Source organism: Misgurnus anguillicaudatus, unplaced genomic scaffold (assembly GCF_027580225.2).
Source record: "Misgurnus anguillicaudatus unplaced genomic scaffold, ASM2758022v2 HiC_scaffold_29, whole genome shotgun sequence".
Classification (NCBI taxonomy): Eukaryota; Metazoa; Chordata; class Actinopteri; order Cypriniformes; family Cobitidae; genus Misgurnus; species Misgurnus anguillicaudatus.
In genome coordinates this window covers 6193372-6202071 of record NW_027395279.1, presented here as the reverse complement: position 1 = coordinate 6202071, position 8700 = coordinate 6193372, and the positions used below count along the sequence as shown (strand labels likewise).

Here is an 8700-nt window from a genome sequence, read left to right as displayed (position 1 = left end):
TTCCCGAATTATTTAAAAGAACCGCCCCTCCGTATTTTTTAAAAAATGCACACGAAACTCTCTACCTCCTCCCGAGAGGGAACGCCTGTTAAACGCGTGCACGAGACAGAGAGAGAGAGACAGAGAGAGAGAGAGAGAGAGAGAGAGAGCATGCAGGAGCCTAGTTCTTCTATTCGCTCTGTTTACAAGTTGCTGTCGGCATGTTTACCGTGTCTGTGCGGTTCGTGACTCGTGCCAGGGCTAGCATCGCTAATCATAACTTACATCAACTTTACTAGCAGTGATTTTAAATGGATTTCTCCAAATAGCATGACAAAATGTACCTTTCCTGTAGAAACTTCGCGTGGGAAGCCCAACCTGTCCTATTAGCTCACACCAGTGGCCAGCGTGTGAAATAGTCTCCCATAAACACTCTGGTCTTGTTTCTTTCTTTATAGTCCTTTCTCTTCTTGTCATACAATTCGTAGACACTTTTTCTCTTGCGACCCTCAGATATTTTGAAAAAAAAAACACAGCGAGAACGCGAGCTTCAATGAATGGTTGAAACCGTAGCACAACACACATACACGTGAAAGTGCGCATGTGCAGAAAGCGAACCGAGAGGCGAGCACGTACGACGGTTATACGTCAACATATAATCAGAATGATTGACATCTGGGATGACCAATAACAGAGGTGATCCACCCGGAAAACGAAAATCTTCCGCTATACCTTTAAGGAGCATCAACGTGCTAAATAACATGCTTGATAATCTAGACCCAGGTTGAACATTTCAACAATATAGGATGCATACAGATTTTAATGTAGTTATTATACTAACACTACACAGATATATGCCAAGTCCATTTCCTTAAACGCAGTCCTTTGTGCAGTTTCTATCTGGGAAAGCAAGAGGTAGGAAAAGAAGGTTAAGTTCAGCTGTTTTAAGTGTGTAAAGCATTATTAATTACACAAAAATGTGATTTCATGTAAAAATAATGGGGAAATTCCATCAATGCACCTAAGGAAAGCTGTGCTCACTTGAAAAAGCCTTGCTTAAATTAACATTGTCAGTAAAATGGCTTGAGCCTACAGTGAAAGTCAGTGTAATATAGCAATTACAAGTCCATGTTGGCTTTAACCAAGCCAGAATAGGTATGCATTGTGCTCGTGCACATAAGGTGCCCTGAAGAGTTAAGTACATTTTACGTTTTTAGGCAAACAGACACAGCTGTTCCTCAAACAAATAAACTAATTGTTCCCCACTTTCTTTCGTCATAAACTTGAACCAGCCAATAGTTGACTTAGTTGAATAGTGACTTGACCAGTTGACTCTGTTACAAGCTGACTGTGTGTTGAAACCTTCTAAAACCAGCAGCTGGCAAATTGACAAGCTGTGATGCAGCAACCCCAAAAGCTGGCTTGAGTAGAGCTGAGATGAGCCAGTTCATGTTGCTGCAACTTTCCCCTGTTAACTTTTAAAACAGCTTTGTCTTGTTGTGAATCTTTGATCTGAACTGGGCTTAATTCACAGTAATGGAACAGAACTCCCACTTAAATTAGTGAGACTTATCAAAAATCTTTTCCTTTATCCACTTTGATGGAACAGCCTCTGGTCAATTTTTGAGAACAAACATACATACAAATAAATAAATAAATAAAATACCTAAATTATGTTTTCATCCTCGCTGGTATCTGGACTGCTGAGGTCACTTTCATCTTCTTCTTCAACATGTAGAAGGACAGAGACCTCAAGACCTAATGCAGTCTTGTATTGTTGAAGGACGACTTGCAACCCTTCTGACACCACTGACGATCTTCTTAAGAGACAGCAAAGTCCTTCATTTCCCTTGTCTAAAATACAAAAGAGATTACATTAAAGACAAACTAACTTGATATTAATTTTGCTTTTTGAGGCCAAAGAACTTCAATAGAGTAAAAAAATTTCACCCATTCAAATCTACATACAAGAATGGCTGTCATTTTTCTGTGCATTGTTGCAATGGTACCCGGCTAGATGATTCTGTATAAACCGAGGCAACATGATGGATCACTGAGGTAATTCAATGCAGAAAGACCAAAAGCAGAAAAAAGCATTTTGTGTTTCAGCCAATGTCTGATAGGTCCTTTTGGTTAACCGTTTTCTTCTTCAATATAGTTGTGCTTAAGTACACACCAAAATTGGAAAGTAAAAATTTCAGTGTTAAACATTTCTGACTTGAATTGAACACCTAAAGAGTAAATTTAACATATTCAGAGTAAATTGTTGTTCAGAGATGGAGTTAATTGACAGAGTTAATAATACCAGTTTCCTTACTATACGTTCACACCGCCACCGACGAGAGCGTTAATGTGGTTGGAAGTCAGAGAAAACATTCGGCGGCAACCAATCAGAAGGTGGAAAAGGATTCTGTAGAACGTATTCGAGTGTCCGCTACTCTTTTTCTATAGCGTTGTTTGCAGGACAGCCAGAGCGTTTTTTTAGCAGTCTCCATCAGCGTACAGTTAGAGATGCAATTACAGTCCACCCACACATTTCAGTCTTCCGTTTGGGCTGGTCGCCTGTCATTTAGTGAAACTAAATTATTTAAACTCATTTTTAATGCTTCGATTTTAACTGTAATTAACTTTTATAAACTTTTTGTGTTTGTTGTCCTTGAACCCTAGCTAAATGAACACTGCTGGGTTATATTTATATATATATTGTCCCAATATTAAAGTGTGCTAAAAAGTAACACTGATGAAGATCTGCAATCTTTTACTTTATTCTCTCTATCACCATCTCTGTGTTATGTGTTATTTTCTTAACTCAGGTTTAGATGTTGGCTGTTTCCTTTGAAGCACACACTCCAAAATGGCACGTTTTTGCTCGCACTTACAAAGTGGCAATTTTAACATGCTATAATAAATTATCTGTGGGGTATTTTAAGCTAAAACTTCACATATGTACTCTGGGGACACCAAACATTTATTTTACACAATAAAAAATGTCATAATATGACCCCTTTAACACTTTTGTGAGTAAAAGAAACTGGCATTGTGTTAAATATTTAACTGTGTTAAACTAGTACTACCTAAATCACAGTCTAGCAAAGCCGTATTTGTTGTGAACAACAACTATAATGCCTATTTTATTATGTACAAGCCAAATGTTCATGGTAAACAGAGCAATAACCGTTCTACTCCATCCAAGTTCGGAGACTGAGGGTGACTTCTTTATTCATACTTTGAATTGACAGGATTTTTATTTAACTTACCTGTAGAGTTAAGTGTCCCTAACTTAACAAATAAAGACAGAGATACAGATCCAACATGTGCTCTCTAAGCATGACTTTATTATTCTCCCAGGTTTACCACTTCCCCCACCTAACCACAAGGGGGCAACGTCACATCATGTGTCCTATAAAATCCCTTAACACTACATCCTCCCTTCTAAGATCAGTTGAACTGATACATATAACTCCAGAGTAAACTAACCCCTCTGTACAGTAAGAGACTATATCCAAAGCTAAGTGTTTACCAATGCAAACTTCTGCCTTATACCTAAGGCAACATAACCCATTGTATTTTTCTCAAACATTAATGTAGAACTGTACATCCAATGGAATATTAAGAACAATAAGCAAATGAACATTAACTGAACTCTGAACTAAGAAGGTGGGGTAGACTGCCCGATCCTTCTACTGAGTGTGGGGGTTTATTCTGCCCCGTAGAAATCACTCAGTCTCACCAGGGGTACCTGCTATTTAACCACAAAATCCTTCAGGTACCCCGGAGGTCGTCTGTCTCTTGCAGGGTAACGTGCCAGAGGCTCAGGACTGCATTGTTCAACTGGGCCCTGCTCAGCATTATCGGATCTCACTGGCTGACCCATAGATTGTTCTGGCTCTAGTAGGATGGACTGCGCTGCTGGCGCCACTGGCGTAGAGACGAGGTGGTTTCGGTTTCGGCGCAGGTTCCCTCTGGGAGTGTATGACCTTGGTGCTTCCCTCTGTCTTATTACTGTCCCCTTCTCCTTTGTGTCCTTTACCCAAACATGATCGCCTGGAGTCAGTCTTGTGAGATGTTGAGCTCTGTGTCTTTTGTTGAAGTCCTGGCACAATCTCAGTCTTTTTTTCCGTTCCTCCTCTTTAAGTTTGGTTAAGTCAGTCCAGCCAGGGTCAAGAGATGAAAGAGTGACAGGAACTGTTGTTCTGAGCTGCCGGCCCATTGACAGCTGTGCTGGACTGTACCCGTTGGCGAGTGGCGTGGCTCTGTAAGCCATGAGTGCCAAATATGGGTCTTTTTCTTTCTGTAGGAGACCTTTAACTGTCCGCACAGCTCGCTCGGCCTCTCCATTGCTCTGAGCATATCTGGGGCTAGACGTTGTGTGTGTGAACCCCCACTGTGTTGCAAATTGAGTGAAGCATTCAGACGAGAACTGGGGTCCATTATCTGTCATGACCTCGGACGGTATGCCGTGCCTGGCGAAGATAGACTTACAATGTTCCACTACTGCTAATGAGGTTGTAGATGTAAGTTTAGCTACCTCAATGAAACAGGAAAAGTAGTCTACCACCAATAGATACTGGTTATCGTTCCACTGAAACAAATCAGCACCCACCTTTGTCCATGGTCTATCAGGGAATTCTGTAGGCAGCAGTGGCTCTTTGGGGTTGATTCTTTCTTTTGCACATGTGTCGCAGCCCTCTACCACTTTCTGAAGCTGTGTAGACAGTCCTGGCCACCAGACAGATTGCTTGGCTCTTTCACGACACTTTGCTATGCCCTGGTGTCCTGCGTGCAGTTTTTGAAGGATGTCTGTCTGTAGTAGCTGGGGAATAACTAGTCTACATCCTTTCAGTAGTAAGCCGTTCTCCACTGATAGCTCTTCCGCAACCTGTTTGTACGGTAGGTAAGCTCTGTCTATTGTGGATCTGTCTGGCCAACCTTCAGTACAGTACCTTTTCACTTGGCTCAGTATTTCATCACGATCCTGATTTTCCCTTATTTCTTGTAGCCTCTTTTCTGTAGCTGGGAGGGTTGACATGATCATGTTGACATACAGGTTGACTTCCTGTTCCTGCTCCGGCTGCCCTCTGTCTCTCAAAGGCGCCCTTGACAGAACGTCCGCCGTGGCCAACTTCTTGCCGGCCACATGGGAGATGGAGAAACTGAAAGCCATCAGTCTCATTCTGAGTCTCTGGATGCGTGGCGGGAGCTCATCCAGGCTCCTAGAGCCTAGCAATGGAACCAGAGGCTTGTGGTCTGTCTCAACATGGAATGTGATGCCCACTAGGTAGTCTGAGAAACGCTCGCACGCCCATGTGATTGCCAAAGCCTCTTTTTCAATCTGCGCATACCTTTTCTCAGTGTCTGTAAGTGCTCTGGAGCTATACGCGACTGGCTTGAGGTGGCCCTCCTCCTGTCTCTGGAGTAGCACAGCTCCCAGTCCAAATGATGAGGCATCAGCTGAGACGACCGTCTCCGCTTTTGCATTGTAGAGGGCCAGACCAGGTGGTGTGCTCAGATCCTCTTTGATGCTGTTGAATGCTCTTTTTTGATTATGCCCCCACTGAAACATGTTTTGCTTTCTCAACAGGTCCCGGAGTGGCTGTGTCTTTTCTGCCAGATGAGGTAAGTACTTCCCCAGGTGATTTACCATCCCGAGGAATCGTCTCACACTGCTCGCGTCCTCGGGCTCCTCCATGTCGGTCACTGCCCTCACTTTGTTAGGATCTGCTCTCACGCCGGCTGCATCTATGATTTGTCCGAGAAATTTGATATGGTCTTTTGAGAATTCACATTTCTCACCTCTCAGGGTGACGCCTGCCTCCTGCAGCCTCCCCAGCACCGCAAGCAGTCGTGTGTCATGCTGGGTCTGTGTGTCTCCGTACACGAGCACGTCGTCCATTTGGCACAGGACACCATCGAGTCCCTCCAGTATCTGAGACATTCTCTTCTGGTAATGTTCCGGTGCTGAGGATATGCCGAAGCAGAGGCGGTTAAAACAAAACCTCCCGAAGGGAGTGAGGAACATTGTGAGGAGAGCGGACTCCTTGGCGAGGGGAATTTGCCAAAACCCTGAGTTTGCATCGATTTTTGAGAATACTTTGGCGCCCTCTAGCTGTCCAAGTGTGTGTTCGACTGATGGGAGCATATGTCTCTCCCTTTTGACTGACTCGTTCAATTTGGTCAGATCCACGCAGATGCGCACCTCATCTTTGCCTGTCTTTGGGACAGTGACCATACCGGCGCACCAGTCTGTGGGTTGTTCAACCCTTGAGATCACCCCCATCTCTTCCATGCGTGTGAGTTCTTTTTTTACTTTAGACATGAGAGGCAACGGGATTCGTCGTGGGGTTGATATGGAGAATGGTTTGGCGTCTGCTTTAAGCTCTATCTTGTATTCGCCCTCCATCTTGCCCATCCCTTTGAACAGTGTGGGGAACTGCTCCTTGACTCTTTCGACAGAATCCAGTGCCACCGTGTCTACTCTAGCCACTAGCCCTAATGCCTGGATAGCTGGACGTCCCAGTAGGCTAAACTTCAGACCCGGGACTAGATACACTTCCTGTGTGGTGCTTTTACGGTCTGTTCTTATCGTGGCTGTGAACCTTCCCTTCACTATGATGGGCGTCAGACCTGGACCCTGCAGCACTTTCTTTACTCTCTCTAGCTCTGGAAACTGCCCTTTCTGAAATATGTCTTCTGATAGCACTGTTACATCTGCCCCTGTATCAATTTTAAATACAGCTGTGTGCTCATTCACTTTAAGTTTGATTAACCAGGGTTCACCATCTGAATTGACTGTGCCTAGGAAAGCTATTTCCTCCTCATCTGACTCTGCTGTGTTAACTTCATTGAGAGCCCCTGACCTGCACACTTTTGCAAAGTGGCCCTTTTTCTGACACCGGTTACATGCTACTTCTCTAGCTGGGCACTGATTTTTGCTATGTGCTGGCGTTCTACCACACCAAATACATTGTGTCTGGTTACCTGTCTGTGTCTGATAACTGCTTTTATAATATGTTCCAGGCTGCATTTTCTGCTGTCTTCCTTTGCCTTTGTCAAACTTGTATTTTGTTTGAATGCTATCCACGTCTGTGGTCTCTGCCTTAAAGTTACTCTTCAACAGATCCTGTTGTTTTTTATGCTTTCACTCTGCCGTGCGCGCGTCACCGCTCTCTCCAGCGTTAGCTCAGAGTCCAGCTGCAGTTGCTCCGACAGCTTTTTATCGCGCAAGCCTACAACAAGTCTGTCACGGACCATTTCGTCGTGTAGCTGTCCATAGCCGCAGTGCTCTGACAAGCAGTGGAGTGCAGTGATAAAACTGTCTACAGTCTCTCCTTGTTCCTGCTGTCGCTGGTTGAATTTGGCTCACTCAAAGATAACATTTCTCCTCACGACAAAATGTCCCTCTAGCTTCTCTTTAACAGTGTTGTACACGTTTGCCTCCTCCTCTGTCATACGAAGTGAAGTCACGATATCTTCAGCCTCGTCCCCCATAGTATAAATTAAAGTGTTCACCTGGTTTTCATCCGGCTGTAGTTCCAGACCCGATGCAATCCGGAATCTCTCAAACCTTCAAATCCACTTTGGCCACTCTTCTGGCTTTGTGAAGTCAAACTTGGGTGGTGGTGGAATCTGAAATCGCTCCATTTTCTTTCCTCTTTGTCCGCCGCGAGCGTTAACTACAATTCACGTTAGTCTTTCAGTCCAGCTAAACTTCAGACTTACTAACTAAAGTTAACGTGAGTTCTCTCCAGTTAAATCCAGTTAAATCTCTTGTTTACCCGATTTAAGAAACTGAAATCTTCTGACACCATGTAGAGTTAAGTGTCCCTAACTTAACAAATAAAGACAGAGATACAGATCCAACGTGTGCTCTCTAAGCATGACTTTATTATTCTCCCAGGTTTACCACTTCCCCCACCTAACCACAAGGGGGCAACGTCACATCACGTGTCCTATAAAATCCCTTAACACTACAACCCTCCTCAGCCATCTTGTTCTTGAGAGCCACTGCCAGGCGCTGCAACCATGTGTAGTGTTGTGCCATCTCCAACACCACAATGCCCCTTTCCTCTTGCAGTCACATTGTCAACATCACTTGGTCATGCAATCGTTTCTTGACTGAAATGTTTGCTAAGAATCAATAACAGTTATATGTTAATTTGAGACAATATTGCATAATCGCATTATGCATACTTTTTACAAACTGATACATAATAAGCAAACACCAATAAATTAAATGAATATTTTAACACTGACTATGTTGCATGCTTTTGTTCAGAATACTCTATAAAGCAAAACTGTAAATAAATTCTTGACATACCACTGCCATTAAGGTAGCACGGCCATATCTGAGACACACTGCTCTCTCCAGTGAGGGAATGCTCCACCACACCTAGGTCAATGATGTTTGTGGCAGAGTCTAGTACAAGATCATTGTATTTCTGTATCCTGCCAGCTTTCTTTGAAGGCGGTGGCGAAGCTTGCTGCTGTCTAGAAAGACATGTACAGGGGTTTGTGAACTGTTCACCAAGAAAAAATGTTACAAGCAAAAGGGAAAGCAGCAATTGAATTTTATGCGAAAATTACAATTTAGATTGACAAAGAGGTAACTGAAAGATCCATTTAGGGGAGGAAGCTAAAATGTTACAGCTACATAAATCCTACAGACTAGACATTTCAAGAACAGAATTCAGAATTAAATGCTAATTCCATGTAATTGTTGTT

At 43.4% G+C, this 8700-nt stretch overlaps 1 long non-coding RNA gene across 1 annotated transcript; it reads right to left on the bottom strand.

Annotated features, from left to right (window-relative positions):
- Positions 1-742: 742 nt before the first annotated feature.
- On the bottom strand, positions 743-8424 carry LOC141362819 (uncharacterized). Its single transcript, XR_012368405.1, has 4 exons — positions 8297-8424; positions 7954-8106; positions 1646-1833; positions 743-879 (listed from the first exon to the last, which is right to left on the bottom strand). It is a non-coding gene; the product is annotated as an uncharacterized lncRNA (long non-coding RNA).
- Between the last annotated feature and the right edge of the window lie 276 nt (positions 8425-8700).